Source organism: Tupaia chinensis, unplaced genomic scaffold, assembly GCF_000334495.1.
Source record: "Tupaia chinensis unplaced genomic scaffold, TupChi_1.0 Scaffold144899_1, whole genome shotgun sequence".
Taxonomy (NCBI): Eukaryota; Metazoa; Chordata; class Mammalia; order Scandentia; family Tupaiidae; genus Tupaia; species Tupaia belangeri.
In genome coordinates this window covers 824,985-841,615 of record NW_006204759.1, presented here as the reverse complement: position 1 = coordinate 841,615, position 16,631 = coordinate 824,985, and the positions used below count along the sequence as shown (strand labels likewise).

Here is a 16,631-nt window from a genome sequence, read left to right as displayed (position 1 = left end):
GGCCAGCGGTGGGGGGGGGGGGGTCCAGGCAGATCAAGTGGATATCTTTGAGGGGTTCCTTCCTTACTGGCCCTGGGGTCATCAAGCAGCTGGCCCAGGAGTTCACAGGGAGCTCCAGGCCCTGGGAGTCATAGTTGTCAAACTGGAATCAGGAAGCATCCAAGCACTGACCTCCATCCTTTGAGCGTTCTGTCTGACTCTCAAGAATAATCTCTCCCCAACTTCAAGAACACTTCACCAAACTCTTTAGAGATTGAGCAGGGTTTCCTGAATCCAGTCAACATCCTTAGGCCTTGGAACAACTGCCAAGGAGCTCCTGAACCTAGGCTGATCAGCCACCATGACCTCGGTCCTTATAGATGGGCTCAGCACCGATAATGTGCAAGAAATCGGAGGGGCCTGGGCCAGCTCCATAGAGGTTAAGGGAGCCAGAGCCCACGTGTCCAACCATACAGTTTGCGTGCTTGCCCAGTAGTTTAAATACCACACTAGGTGCATGTGTGTGTGCCCCAAATCTGGACAGGATGGTGAAATGGAGAAGGGATTGCATACCGTGTTGGGGAATGCTTTCTCCCTCTTCTTCTCTCATTCTCTGTCTCTCTGGCTCTATTTGGCACATACCTTGAGAATTAAAAAAAAAAAAAAAAAGTTAGGCTTGAAGAGGCAACCAGCTCTGAGACCGACATTGGTGGAAACGCTGAAGTGGAGACAAGTCTTGTATAGGTTCCCCTAACGCTTCAGATGCCCCCCACCCCCATAAGCCACACCAAAGACTGACAAATGCTAACACCCATTTCATGGCTCCCAGAATTCTGCTGAACTTAAAAGGCAACTAGGAGGGCCCCTGGGCTTGTCCACTCCCCTCCAGACTGTCTTCAGAGTGCTCACAGACAGAAGCCACATGGGTACCAAGGAGAACCAAGAGAGCCCTTTAGCCTGGCCCAGGCATCCTGCCCACTCTTGCGTCTTCTCGAACTCATGGTGTTCCTGGTGGAAATGAGCAGAGGTGTTCTTACAGTGGGAATTAGCCAACTTCGACCTACCTGGAGTCCTTCTGGGTGGAGAGGAGATTAACTATAAGAGCCATTGCAGCCCGGACCCTGGGATTAAAAATCTACGGTAGACCTTCAGAAGAGCCTTGCTCCGGGGGCTAATTACCATTATCCACCTTCCTCCAGATATTTTCCAAAGGATGCTATTAGAAAACTAATCTAAGCTTGGGAAAGGTAACTGAACTACCTGTAGTCCTCTTAGTCTGCCATTGAAGACGGGCCTCCAGAGGAACAGCTGGGTGCACCTAGAAATCAGGGGTGAGCTGAGCAAACCAAATGTGGTCCAAGGAGACCATGGAGGCTGCAAAAAAACTGGCCTCTTCTCAAAGATGTCTTTTCAGAGCAGGACCATCATTTCCCTCCTCGATCACAGAGACCTGGTGTCCTCAGAGGACTTGGCTTCTGGCCTGAGGCCTCTCCCAGCAGGGTCCAAGAAACAAAAGCTCTCTAACAATGAATGCCTGCATTTTGATTTTTTCTGCACCAGATATTAAGCTGATGCCCCAATGGGAGTTAGATCAGACAAGAACAAGGCAGCCCACCCCCCACCATGCATGTATTGTTTTGGAACTTGTTTCCTGTAAACTCAGCCAGACAGTGGATTAAAAACACTCCGGCCCAAGAATGCTGACTGGTGCCCGGTCCCCATGACACCTTTCAGTTCTCAGCCTCCTGGGTACTGGATGGTTCTGAGAACTTGCCCTACTATTGAATCAGATCCCCTCTTTCCTTCATATGCACCCATGTCAACCAAAATGCTTCTAGAAAAAAAAAAATAGAATGTCACTGGACTCCCATGTAGTCGACCATGGTTCGAGTCTTGGACCCGGTGGCTTAAACTCACACTGGGCACATGTGCGTGCGTGTGCCCAAGATCCTGAGAGGAGAATGGAGGAGAAGGGATTGTGGTGTGACCATCCCCATTAGGGGGTGATTTCTCGCTTTCTGTCTCTCTCTCTCTGTCTTTCTGGCTATAGCAAAAACCTCTCAAAAAAAAAATAGAATTTTTTTGTTCCTGAAGTGTATTGAGATTAAGGGTATCCTTTTCAAAGGATACTGTAAAGAACCTGCCATATTCGATAAAGAGGGTGACTGAATTACAAAGATGTATTCTGACACAACACAACCCACATGACTGTTGTGTGCACCTGCGTTAGTAAGGCCCTTTAAAAACCCCGGGGCCTCACAATTCACAAAGACGGGTACCAGACAGAGCCGAAGGGATACCAAAGTTTCATTGTGGCAGTGTTAGGGCAAAGCGAATCTGAGGAAGTGGGCTGGCGCCTTTTCTGATCTCTCAATTGAGAGCGATGGGTTTGGCCAAGCCCAGATGGTGACACTAACCCAGATATCAAGTGTAGCTGACATGGAGTCAGGCCAGTGTCCCCTGTGAAGGGAGCCCCACAGTGCCAATCAAATATGGCTCCACACTGAAGGTCTATTTGTAAGTCAAGAGCTGATTTCTCCCAAACACTCCCTCGTTACACAGAAAAGGGCCTCCCTTGGCCTCTGCAAAATAAAACCCAGATGGGATTTTTGCAAAGATCTGGGGCACATGGCCTTATTGGAACTGCATCAATACACTTGCACTCCTGGCTCCGTTCTGCATATTGACACTGGACAAGGACTTGCAGGCCAGAAAAATAAGCCCTTGGTTGAGCAATTGAAGCTAAGACCCTTAGCTGAAAGGCATGATAGAAGGGTGTGCTGTCATTTCCCTGGGGAACATGTGGCAGGTCTGTGTGGCCACACTCCAAAGTAGCCTTGTGGTGCTGCAGGTCTGAGGGGCTGCCTGGAAAGGACTGGAGAGTGGGAGCCCACGGGGGCAGCCAGTATGCTCCACACCACGACAGTGGACTCGCTGTGTTCTTCCTGGGAGCTGTCTTCCCTTAGAGCATTCTTCTCCCTCCCCCAATTCAAAGCAGAAAACACAGACTGGAGGCGGCTGTGGTTTGCAGCTATGTACTGCTGGGCGCTCGCGATACTTGCGGAAGACATTTCCATGCTTTGGAAGCAATGTTTTTCAGCTTTGAGTTTTTACCGAAAATTACCCAGGGGATTGGGAAGAACTTGGGGTGAAAGGAGAAGTACCAAAAAAAAGTTCCCCGTGTTTCCATTTGCCCCAGGCCATCTTGGCCAGGGGCCCACTGGAATTTTATTGCCTCTTGCTGCCAGACACCTACAAATATTTCTGGAAATCCCTGACAGTGCCTCATATGCTCCTGAATAAATCTGGTCATACACATAGGATGCCTGTTCTTAATTTTCTTTTCTTCTTCCAGCCCCCATTGTCCTGGCTTTTGGTTCTGCTAAGCGGTGTGATGACGCCCCCACCTCCGAAAGGCTGTCCTTGCCGAGACCACCATCAGCTCCGCCAGCCACCGGGAAGAGGCTGCGCAGTGCCTCTGTGGGTGCTGTTCCCTGCCTAGCCAGCCACTGCCCAAAGCCTTGGACACTGCTGCCAATGCAGGTGGTGGCGGGAGGGTCCCATAGCTCAGGGGTGCTAGGGCTGTGAGCCGTTCTGCAGCAAAGTGACTCGCACCCCTCCTGGTTACATATGTAGGGTAACCAAGAAGACTAAACAAGTTAGTAAATAACTAAATGTCCCAGCGGTAGCACTGAGCTGGTAAATTCAGCTACTCAAGCTGAGAGCACACGAGGCCTATGTTTGATTCCCACCTCATCGTAAAAGCTGGGCACCTTGGCATGTGGCTGTGGTCCCAGATACTTCGGGGACAGAAGCAAGAGGATTATGACAAAGTAGGACTCTGCCTTAAAAAATTAATAGTAAATAAGAGAAAGTACAAATAAAAATAGAGGGCCAGCCTGTGGCCTGGTAGTTAAGGCAGCTGGATTTCACATATCCAACAGCACAGTGTGAGTCCCAGACCTGGTGGCTTGAAATTGGGCCAGGCACGCATGTGTGCGTGTGCATGCCCAAAATCCTGAGAAGAATGGAGGAAAAGGGGTTGTAATGTGGTTATCCCCCCAGGGGGTGATTTTTCACTTTCTCTGTCTATCTCTCGGCTAGCAAACAGGTCCTATAGCACCCCCCCACACACACACTCACACAATTAAAGACGTTCGCCAGCTCCATAACTCAGCAGTTAAGAGAGCCTGTTCCCACATAGCTGACCGTGATCTGAGTCTCAGTCCCAGAGGCTTGAAAAACATGCAGTAGCGTGTGCATTTGTGCCCAAAATCCTGACGGGAGGGAGAAATGGAGGAAAAAGGATTGTAACAAGCATGCTTCACAGGGGAGTGCTTGCTTTCTCTCTCTCTCTCTCTCTCTCATGGGTACCCTCTGGCAATAAAAAAAGTTAAGGACACATTAGGCTAAGAAACAAAAATAAAACAAGACAGCATCCCAGCGCTCTTGGATTGACAACTATGACTTTCAAGACTTTCATGTCTACTCCAGAATTACAAAAAAACCTAGAGGAGTTTAAAAACTAAGAATTCAAGCCATTACCTCGATCCCAGCCACGCCTGAGGACGGTGCACATCAGAAGCTCTATCTGCTTCTGCAGTAGTAGGGCAAAGAGTAGAGGTAAAGGAGAATAGAAGAAACACCCAATTTAATGTCACACTATTACCCGACTACACAAAGGGTAATCATTGATTTCATGAGTCAGCCAACAAAGCACGTCCTCTAGAAGCCCTGACCTGGAGGAGTCCTTGGCTCTTTACCCAATGGACCTTGAATAAGAAAACATGTAAGACACAGCACAGGTTGAATCATACTTGGTCTTGTGCAATGGAAGTCAAATGAGAACTTCTGCCTACAGGGTTTCTACAGACAGACCTGCAATTACATCTTAAAAAGCAGGAAAAAATATCTAAGGTGAGTGAGGATGTGGGGAAATGGCTGCCCTCACATTGCCAGTGGGAGTGTGCAACGAAACCTCCTTTGTAGAGGGCATTTGGGCAAGAGCTAGCAACAGCTCACATGTACGTGTCCTTTCGTTTTTTAAAACAATATTTTATTTATGTACTTACGTATTTATTTATTTTGACCAGAGAGAGACACACAGAGAGAGAGACAGGGAAAGTGAGAAAGCAAGCCACTAAGTCTGGGATTCAAACCATGGCTGGCCATGTGGGAGTGTCCAGCACCTTAACCACCACGCCACCTGCTGGTCCTCTTTACTTTTTTTTTTTTTTTTTTAGATGGGAATATAACAATTTTAGGAGAGCATCTTGAAAAATGTCAGCACAAATAAGCAAAGATATTTACAGAAAGATTTCCACTAATGACATGTATCTAAGAGACAAAAGGAGATGAAATGATCTGTACTGGGTCAATATATTGCTGGCTATCTCAGCCTATTCATGCTGCAATAACAAAAGACCACAGACTAGGTAATTTATCACACCCATCTATTCCTTACAGTTCAGCAGACTAAGCGCCAGGTGTTGGCTACCCTCTGCTTCCTTGATGGCACCTTGCTGCTTTGCTATAACATGGAGGAGGGAAAAAGGGCAAAAGAGGCTAAACAGCTCCCTGAAACCTCTGTATTTTTTTTTTTTTTTTTTTTTGAGAGATTTTCTCTTCGGGGTTTGGAGAGGTTTTCGCTATAGGGCACGTGCGCTCACTAGACAGACAGAGAGCGACATAGAGACAGAAAGCAAGAAATCACCCCCCAGGGGGGATGGTCACGCCGCAATCCCTTCTTCTCCATTCTCCTCTCGGGATCTTGGGCACGCATACATACGCAACCAGCGTGAGTTTTAAGCCACCGGGTCCGGGACACGAACCGCGATCAACTACGTGGGAGTCCAGCGACATAGCCATTATGCTAACTGTTGGTTCCTCACGAAACCTCTTTTATAGGTCATTAATCTGATTAATGAGGGCCTTACCCTCATGACTTAATCACCTCCTACAGGACCCCCTACCTCTTAATCCTATCACATTGGCAATAAAGTTTCAGCATATGCATTTTGAAGGGACACATAATTCAATATAACATTCTGCCTCTAGTCCCCCCAAATTCTTGTCTTTCTCACATGGAAAATACATTGGTTCCATCCCAATAGTCTCAAAATTATAGCCTGTTCCAGCATCAACTGAAAAGTCTAAAGTCCAGAGCCTCATCTAAATCAGATATTGGTGAGACTTAAGGTATGATTCATCTGAAGCAAACTGCTCTTCCGTTGTGAACCATTTGTGAAATCAAACAAGTTATATACTTCCAAAATACAAAATAGGATGATATTCCCATTTAAAAGGCAGAAATAGGAAAGAGAAAAGAGGCAACATATCCAGGTGAGTTCAAAACCCAATGGAGTAAACAATATTAAATCTTTTTTTTTTTTTTTTAAGAGAGCTTTTTGGGGTAGAGCACATGTGCTTGCTGGAGAGACAGAGAGATAGAGAGAGAGAAATCACTCTTCAGCAGGGATGGCCATGCCATAATCCCTTCTCCTCCATTCTCCTCTTGGGATTTTGGGCATGCGCGTGCACACACACACACACACACACACACACACACACACACACACACATAAGTGTCCAGCGTGAGTTTATGCCACCGGGTCCGGGACTCACACTGCAGTCGACTACATGGGAGTCTAGCGATGTAACCATTATGCGATCTGCTGGTCTCAACAACATTAAATTGTGAGGCCTGAGAATGATCTGCTTTTTTACTTTATGCCAGAGATGTATGTGTGTGCCAAAGAGAAAGAAAGGGGTCGGGGGGCAGGGAGAGAGAGAGAGAACCCCAATGGAGCCTGGTCACACTGCAATCCCCTTTCCTCCATTCCTCTATCCAGTCAGGATCCTGGGCATGTGTATACACATATGCCCAGCATACTTTTCAGGTGGCCAAGGCCAGATCTGAACTGCAGTTGGCCATGTGGGATCCAGTTCCCTCTACACAACACTTAACTACTGTGGGCACTATAGGACCAGCCTGAGAATAATCTTCTTTGATTCCATGTCCTGCCTCTGAACACATCGGGGTGGGAGTTGGGCTCACAAGGCTCTGGAGGGCCTTGGTCCCATGACTTTTCTGGGCACAGCCAACAGTTTGGAGCTGGGTGCCTGTAGCTCTTCCAGGCTAGTATTGTGTACTGGTGGTTCTACAGGTCTGAGGTATCAAGGGTATTTCTGCCCCCGTGGCTCCACTATGCATTTCTTTAGTGGAGGCCCTCTGCAGCTGCCTGATTCCCTGTGGCGGCTTCCTGCCTAGGCACCAAGACTCCTCAAGGCATCCTTTGAAATTTGGATGAAGCTAGCTGGGCTTCATAGCTCTTACATTACATAAACCTACAGAGTTAGCCCCATGTAGGTATTTCCAGTTTACCATTTGTGCCTAAGTGGTGGCCTGAGTTGTACTTGGGCTCACAGAAGAGTGCTGCACCTACATGCGGGAAGCAAGGACTTGAGGTAGAGATGGGCAGAGAATCCCAAGGCTCCACAGGCACAGGAGGCCCCTTCCTTGAACCCATTCTGCCCCCAAGGCCCTACACTCTGGGCTTGTGATGGGAATGGCAGCCCTAACAATCTCCAAAATGCCTTCAGGGTCATTCCTCCACTGCCTTGATAAACAGCTTCCTTCTGTCTATACTGATTTCCTTATCAAACTACTGGTTGAGGCCAGCAGATGGCATGGTGGTTAAGGGCGCTGGACTCCCACATGGCTGACCAGGGTCTAAGTCCTGGACCTGGCAGCTTGTTTTCTCTATCTCTCTTTCACACACACACACACACACACACACACACACACACACACTCTCTCTATCCCTCTCTGGTCAAATTTAAATAAATAAATAAATGAAGTTTAAAATATTTCTTAAACAAACAAACAAACAAACAAACAAACAAAAACTATTGGTTGACCATTCCCTTGGTGTCCTCTTCTGAACATAGTTTCTCATTTTTCATGGGCTGAGAATTTTCCAGTTCTAAGTTTGCCTCCCTTTTGATTATACATTGCTTTTAATTAATTTCCTCTCACATTTACTACAAGCTGTAAAGAAAAATGCCATACCCTCAGCACTTGGTTTAGATTAACCAAATATAGTTCAGCTCTTGCAATGTTCTGTCTTCTATAATCCATTAGGGCATGGCATGATTCAGTCAAGTTCTCTGCCAATTTATATCAAAGATGGCCTTTTCTTCCATTTCCAGTTCCTTGTTCCTGATTCTTCTCTTCTTCTGAGCCCCCATCAGAATAGCCCTTCATGGTTCAGTTTCTACCCGTTACCCATTTCCAAAACCACCTCCACAGTTCTAGGCATCTGCTATAGCAACACTCCAGTTCTCAGTACCAATTTCAGTCTCAGTCATTTGTACTGCTATAACAAAATACCACACATTGGGTAATTTATAAATAACGGACATTTCTTTTTCATAGTTCTGGAGTGGAAAGTCTAAGATCAGGGTGATAGTGTGCTCAGGGCCTGGTGAGGACAGTTCTGTTCCTAAGATGGTGTCTGTTGCTGCAACTTTACATGGCAAAAGGCAGAGGGCAAAAGGAGCTGAAGAGCTCATCATGCCTCTTCTATAAGGTTGCTAATACCATTATTTAATCATCACCTAAAGGTTCACTTATTAATGCTATCACATTGACAACTGAGTTTCAACATAGAGATCTTAAATTTTTTTAGAATTATTTATTTTATTTATTCATTCATTTTATTTATTTATTTTTAATTTGATCAGAAAGACACAGAAGGAGAAAGTGAGAGACGGAAAGTGAGAAAGCAAGCCACCAGGTCTGAGACTCAAACCATGGTTGACCATGTGGGAATCCAGCGCCCTTATCCACCATGCCACTTGCCGGTCCCTCAACATAGAGATTTTAAGCGATAGGTACATTTAAACCACAGTACTGGCAAAATAAGTCATCTGATCTATAAAAGACCATGTAGTCATTAAAAAGAGTAAGAGATGGGACCAGCAATTGGCATAATGGCTATGTCTCTGGACTCCCATGTAGTTGACCGTGGTTTGAGTCCTGGACCTGGTGGTCTAAACTCACGCCGGGTGCATGTGTGTGCATGCCTAAGATTCTAAAAGGAGAATGGAGGAGAGGGGATTGCAGCGTGGCCATCCCCTCGGGGGGATGATTTCTTGCTTTCTGTCTCTCTGTCTTTCTGGTGAGCACATGCGCCCCATAGCAAAAACCTCTCCTAAATAAATAAATAAATGATAAAAAGAGTAAGAGAGGGTTGGTTCAGTGGCCTAGTGGTTAAGGAAGCTGAACCCCACATGACTGACTGCATTTGAATCTTGGCCCTGGTAGCTTGAAAAACTCACTGGGTGCATGTGTGTACATGCCCCAAATCCCAATAGGATGAAATAGAGAAAGGATTGTGGTATGACCATGCCCCACTGGGAGGTGCTTTCTCTCTTTCCTCTCTCTCTCTCTCTCTCTCTCTTTCTCGGTCTCTCTAAAGAGCACATATGCTCTCTGGCTATTAAAAAAAATAGTAGATCTATATATGTTGAGAAAAAAGGTTAAGATGTTAAGTTGTAGAAAAATATGCTTTAAAAAGCTTTTTTTTTTTTTTTTGCAGAGTCAGCAGGTGGCATGGTGGTTAGGGTGCTGGACTCCCACAGAACTGACCATGGTTTGAATCCCAGACCTGGTGGCTTACTTTCTCCCTTTCCTTCTGTCTTTCTCTGGTAAGCACACATTCCCTATAGCAAACTTAAAAATAATAACAATCATAATAATAAATAAAATAAATATATAAAATTTTTTTGCAAAGTGTCCCTCCTCTCCTGAACCTGTACAGAAAGTACAGAAACATAGAAAGTCTAGAAAGAAAGTAGGCCCTTACTGATAAATTTCCAGATTCTTTTAATTTGTTAACATAAATACTAGTATTGTACTTTGAAAGCAAGCCTTACTACTGCAATATTTTATAGGATAAAGAAAACAGAAGCAGCAGCACAGGAAATAGTTTGGGTTTAAAAGTTGTCAGTCTTGATTGAGAGGAGGCCACTGGAGAGAGGCTGACACCAGCTCCTTCTGAGAGCTCCTCAAAACAGGAGCTCAGTGGCTCAGCCAGGAGGCTACAGAAAAAGCCTTCCACACACCCTACCTGCCAGGCCTTCCTGGGACTGCAGTTCTTGATTTGTTCGTAGATTTTCTTTTGGTTTCTGTGACTGTTTGTATAATTATTAATTAAGAAAAGTATTTGTTTATAATAAACTAACCACGAGGGCTGACAGTTATTGAGGGTGACAGACTAAGGATCTGAGACTAGGAACTAGGAAGGGATGCCGGTACCTTTCACAATAGAAAGGGAAACCAGGGAGACAGCCAATGGCACGGTGGTAAAGGCAGCTGGATCCCATATGACCAGCTCTGTGGTTTGAATCCTGGACCCAGCAGCTTGGAAAACACACCAGGTATGGTGTATGTGTGCTCAAAACGCTGAGAGGAGAATGGAATAGAAGGGATTGTGGTGTGACCATCCTCCCGAGGGGGCTGGTTTCTCACTTCTCTTTTTCTCTCTCTCTGGTGAGCTCACACACCATCTAAAAATTTAAACATAAAGAAAAAGAAAAGAAAGGGGGCTGAACTTACTTTGGCATGGTACGTATGAGCTAACAGGGGGGATAGGAACTAAGTCTGAGAAGATTCACAAGGCAGAGCTGCTGTTCACAAGTGTGATGACAAGGGAGTTCTCTGAAGGCTGTTGCAGGAGGCCTGTGACTTCTGGGCCATGTCATGGTCAAGACTCAGAAGGAAAGGAGCACTGCGAAAGGAGATCAAGAAATGCCGGAGCGGGACCAGCAGTTAGCGTAATGGCTATGTTGCTGGACTCCCACGTAAGCGACCACGGTTCGCGTCCTGGACCTGGTGGCTTAAAACTCACGCCAGGCGCGTGTGCGTGCGTGCCCAAGATCCCGAGAGGAGAATGGAGAAGAAGGGATTGTGGTGTGGCCATCCCCCCTGGGGGGTGATTTCTTGCTTTCTATCTTTCTGTCTCTCTCTGTCTGGCGAGCGCATGCGCCCTATAGGAAAAACCTCTCCAAAAAAAAAAAAAAAAAAGAAAGAAAGTAGTGCCAGAGCCAGTAAAGCAGGACATAGGAGATAGGGGAGAATGCCTGGGGTGGGGGTGGGGGGAGAAAGGACTCATTGAATACATGGAGAGTGCAAAGAGAACTTGACCTTGACAAGAAAAGCATTGGAGGCCTTCAAGTTTCGGGAAGGTGGCTGAGCTGGAGGCTGAATTGCCTAAGAGGAAGTGTATGTGGGAATGGCAGCTGTAGGTCTCTGAAATGCTTACAAAAGCCTGAAGAGAAGTAGCATGGTGGCTGGGAGGGTGGTGGGATCAGAATGTGTAGGGGATCCTCTTCACTTCTGCAGGTAGAGGGTAAAAGGAGAGCGCTCTGAGAAACCGGGAGGGGAGGAGCAGACTCCAAGGAAGGACAGTTAGGGAGAGTGGTGTGGTGAGTTGAAAGTGGGATATGCGAGGGTGGCCTAGGTTCTGCCAGTCTTGTTCACGGTAGGGGGTAAGCAAGTGGTTGAAACTCTTAAGGCCTATTTCCTGTCTGCAAAATGAGGGGTTATGACAAAGTCTCAAAACAAATAAACCAACACACCACCCACCCCGATGCTCTAATCAGAGCTTCCCAGCTAGAGAGCTGGGGCCACAGCTACGAGCACAGCAAATGCCCCAGCTCTGCAGGGAGGGAAGGTGGGAGGGGGTGCACTGAAGCAGCCACAGTCCCAGGCCCACTGGCCCAGCCCCAGCAGCTTCTTCAATTCAAAAGGCAACAGGAAGTACACGTGTTGTCATTTCTGTTTCAAGTCCTGGAAAGGTTGGGTAGCTTTGAATACACAGATATGCGAGGCCCCAGATAGATCTGGGGTTTGCGGGGCTTTCGGAAGCAGATCAGCTTCCTTTCATATGTTGCTCAACACCCCCTGCCAGGCCCCCTCTCCATTCCAGCTACACTGTTTTGTTCTGAGAACACAGCTGCCTTGTACCAGGGTCTTACTCAGCAGAGCTCTCAGATGTCCTTTCCAAAGGCCTCAAGGCTTCAATTCAGAGGTAGCACAGGATTTGGGTGACAGTTCAGGTGCTGCTGAATGAGTAGCTAAGTTCACACGAATGGGGCTCCTTCCTGCACTAGGGCAACAGTGCCAACTTCCCTCCCCTGGCCCTCCTCCCCATAAGGTCAGAGAGACAAGCAGCAGCAGCGCTTTAGTGAGGGGAGCAGCTTCCAAAGCGACGTCTGGGAAAACCCTGAATTCTTTTTTTTTTTTAAAGAGAGATTTTTGCTCTAGGGCATGTGCACTCGCTGGAGAGACAGAGAGAGGCAGAAAATGAGAAATCAACCCCCAGGGGGGACGGCTACGCTGCAATCCCTTCTCCTCTACTCTCTTCTAGGGATGTTGGGCAGGCATGCACACGCACCTGGTGTGAGTTTTAAGCCGCCGGGTCCAGGACTTGAACCACAGTCAACTATGTGAGAGTCCAGCAATGTAACCATTATGCCATTGGCTGGTCCAAAACCTAGAATTCTTCAGAGATGTTTGGAGGAGGGTAGAACTCTACAAAGGTTTGAGCTTAACTTCATTTTAAAAATGCATATTTTGAGCTGGTGCTATATTGTAGTGGCTAAGGGAGCCAGCTCAAACATGGCTGATTATGGTTCAAATCCTGGTCCTGGGGGCCAGCAGATGGCATAGCGGTTACATTGCTGGACTCTACATGGCCAACTGTGGTTTGAGTAGAGACCCAGTGGCTTAAAAATCATGCCGTGTATGTGTGCATGCCCAAGATCCTGGGAGGAGAATAGAGAAGAAGGGATTAGAGCATGACCATCTCCCTGAGGGATGATTTCTTACTTTCCTTCTCACTGTCTCTGTCTCTCTGTCTCCAGCAAGCACATGCACCCTAAGGCAAAAACCTCTTTAAAAACAATTCCTGGTCCTGTTTTTTTTTTGGAAAGGTTTTTGCCATAGGGTGTGTGCGCTCGCCAGAGAGACAGAGATAGAAAGTGAGAAATCACCCCCCAGGGGGGATGGCCACGCCGCAATCCCCTCTCCTCCATTCTCCTCTCAGGATCTTGGGCATGAACGTACACATGCCTGGCGTGAGTTTTAAGCCACTGGGTCCAGGACGCAAACTGCGGTTGCCTACATGGGAGTCCAGCGACATAGCCATTACTATAACTGCTGGTCCCAAAATTCCTGGTCCTGAAGGAAGTCATGTCTAAATCCCTACGTGTGCTCTAAATCCCTACGGGATAGAAATGGAGGAGAAAGAATTGAGGGGTGACCACACCCCCTGGAGGGTGCTTTCTCCCGCTCCATTTCTCTGGCAAGCACATTGGCAATTAAAAGTAAATGCAGGGACCAGCAGTTGGCATAATGGCTATGTCACTGGACTCTCATGTAGTTGACCACAGTTCGAGTCCCAGACCCGCTGGCTTAAATTCACGCTGGGTGCACGCACGTGTGTGTGTGTGTGTGTGTGTGTGTGTGTGTGTGTGCGTGCGCGCGCCCTGGATCCTGAGAGGAGAATGGAGAAAGGATTGCAGCGTGGCCATGCCCCCAGGGGTGATTTCTCGCTTTCTATCTCTCTGTCTCTCTTATCTTTCTGGTGAGCACATGCACCCTATAGCAAAAACCTCTCCAAAAACAAAAAGAAAAGTAAATGCATACTTTGACTCAACTGAGGTAGCATACGCTGGACACTGGCGCTTGACAGGCCAAGGCCACATGGGTGGCTCAGGTTCCATTTCTGGCCTGCCTTAAAAGCTGGGCACAGGGGTGTGTGTCTGTACTCCCAGGTACTGCGGAGGCTGAAGCAGGTCTGTGACAGACAGACCCTACCTAAAACACAACACACAGATACACCACACGCACATGCACGTACACCATAAAAAGCATATTTTAAACTTGCTCTCAAAACCCAAACATTAAGACAGCATAATAACACAACATGTATCCGCCAATGTGGAGAGCCTTGGGTGTATTAACCTTTTACTACCAGAGTTGTTTACGTTCCCATAGACTTCAGGAAAGAGTCTCTTCCCACCTCTCTCTAATTGGAGAGCATCTGTGACAGGTACTATTTGCAAAGTCCTAGCTAGAGTTAGTCAAGATTTCTCCATTGGGTGCAAGCAAAACAACACACAGAAATACGCTGGAGAGGGACAGCTGTAACCCGAGATTTTAAATGCTTTCTATTTACTGAAACACTTCCCACGTTCTCACAGATTTGCTTAGAAAAATATTTGAACTGGGACCAGCAGTTGGCATAATGGCTATGTCGCTGGACTCCCATGTAGTCAACCACGGTTTGCGTCCCGGAGCCGGTGGCTTAAAACTCATGCCGGGCGCATGTGTGTGTGTGCCCAAGATTCCGAAAGGAGAATGGAGGAGAAGGGATTGCAGTGTGGCCATCCGCCCTGGGGGGTGATTTCTTGCTTTCTGTCTCTCTGGTGAGCGCACGCGCCCTAGAGCGAAAACCTCTCAAAAAAAAAATTGAACTCATAAAATACACTATTAAAATATTTGCATGTTTAGTATAATGAGGGCCCATGTAAATTGTCGCGGAAATTGAGAAACTACTGCGGTACAAACTGCACAAAGACAGGCTGAGTCCTGAGGCCAGTCCTGGCTCAGCCCCTTAGCAGCCGGGCAGCTCCAGGTGTCGCTGACTCTCTGAGCTCAGGACCCCTCCACAAAGTGGAGCTAATCATACATTCCTGCAGGGATTTGGATTATAAGGCCTTCAGGATCCCATACATAGGAAGCAGTTCTCTTTCTTCCCAGCCCTTTCCTACCCCTCGTCCCGACATGTACTGATGTCACGGAATTGCCCAGACCCTGTAGGCCTGAAGACACTATCAGTCAGAGAGCAGCTGGGCTCTGCAGTCGAGGCCCAGGGCTAAACCAGCTGAGACCTTAGCTACCTCCAGCCCACCGCACAGAGCTCAGAGCTCCGCTAAGAGCACTGCCAACGGCCGCGGCAGGCATGGGTGCGAGGTTGTGCGTGTGGGTCTCTGCATGAACTGTTTTCTCTGTACAGCGTCTGAGGTTTTCTCCTTTGCCTGCTAGCGCTCTTCAGTGGTTGCTCCAGCCACCAGCCTGCAGCTCTTTATTTTGTGAAGAATGCTGTGGAACGCGCTCTCCTCAGCAGCTGGCGCAGTTCTCCTCCCTGAGAAGAGCCTTCCTTTTCCATCAGCACAAAGCAAACAAGCGCAAGATGCCAGAGGTTCTTGCCACCATTTCACCGCGTACCCCTCAAAGTGGTGGCCTACTTTGCAAATATTTTTCTTGCACCAGAAGCAGAGGGAGGTTTGCTGAGAAGCTGTTCTTAATTTCTCACTTGTTGAAAACTTACTCAAAACAGAAGGAAGCACAGCAATTGTGCTAATTCCATTTGATTACTGAGCAGAAGCTACCAGAGTCCTCAGATTAAGTGAGAAGCATTCCTAGGGGACAAAGCATTTAACACTATTTTTAATTTAACATCACTCTATCACCCCACATTCTCTGTATCCGCATTCCCAGAGGGGATCCAAAGAGCCAGATAGCAACTTTTCGGTTGATTACAGGGATTCAGCGGCCTTGGGAAAGGTCTGAAAGACACCTGTGAATCCAACCAGTTTGTTAACCCTGGGATTCCTAGTTAAGATGCCTGTCCCAAGATAACATTTTTTCTTTTAATGGAGAAAAGTGTGCACGTATACATGAGACAGAAACAGAGACAGAAAACCAGAAAGACACACACAGAGACAGAGAGAGAAAGCAGCCTTGACAGGTTCTCCTCACGCTACAATTCCCTTTCCCCAGCCCTTCAGGCCCTTAGGGTCTTGGGTGCCCACGCACATCTTGGGGATCCAAACTCTTGGTCAGGATGTGGCTTCCAGCCTTGCAGGGCACTGAGTTACCACTGCACCGCAGTGGCAGGGTCTCAAGATAATCTTGCTTTGCAGGTAAAAAGAAACAAAAACAACCCCACATCCCCTCCCTGTCAAAGAAAACAAACAAACAAACAAAAAACAGAAAAAAGAACAGGGGAAAAAAAAATAAAAAAGAAGAGTAGAGGAGCATTCATTTTGTTCCTGTCAGGAGCAGCTGGCTGAAGAGTCTGGTTCGTGGACACCAGACACCATATGACCATACCTAAAGAATTTATTTGGAACCAAACCGTTGGCAACTCTTCTAATTTGCATTCAGAGGAAACGTGCCCCATTTTCCACAACAGGCAGCCTCGCCAACACCACCAGAGGGGAGGAAGCTCTCGTCTCAGTGTCTGCAGGTTTATCCCTAAATGCTACGGAAACAGCAGCTGCCAGGGCAAGGGGAACGCAGAGCAGAGTCTTAAGACGCAGGCTTGAGCAAGTTGGATATCACAATCATGACCTAAAAAGGCAAAGACCAGATATTCTGATGCTGCGGATGCAGCCTGCACACAGTGGCAGGATGTGTTGCCACTGAGCCCTTTTACTGAAGTAAGCCTTGGAGTTACACACCAACCATCCCATCAGGCCAGCTACAGCCTCTGGCCGGTGCGTGATAATGAACACCTGCCACTGCACACTGCCTTGTGGCTTTTTGAAAGGTCCGTGGGGGCCTTTGAGGGCGGTTT

The 16,631-nt window shown here is 47.3% G+C and overlaps 1 protein-coding gene across 1 annotated transcript in view; it reads right to left on the bottom strand.

Annotated features, from left to right (window-relative positions):
- The window catches only part of RFLNB (refilin B), a 15,405-nt gene extending 14,823 nt beyond the window's left edge, over nt 1–582 (bottom strand). The window contains exon 1 of the mRNA XM_006167525.3: nt 553–582. The gene's annotated coding sequence lies outside the window, so the exon portion shown is untranslated. The remainder of the gene's footprint in view (nt 1–552) is intronic.
- Nucleotides 583–16,631: the final 16,049 nt, after the last annotated feature.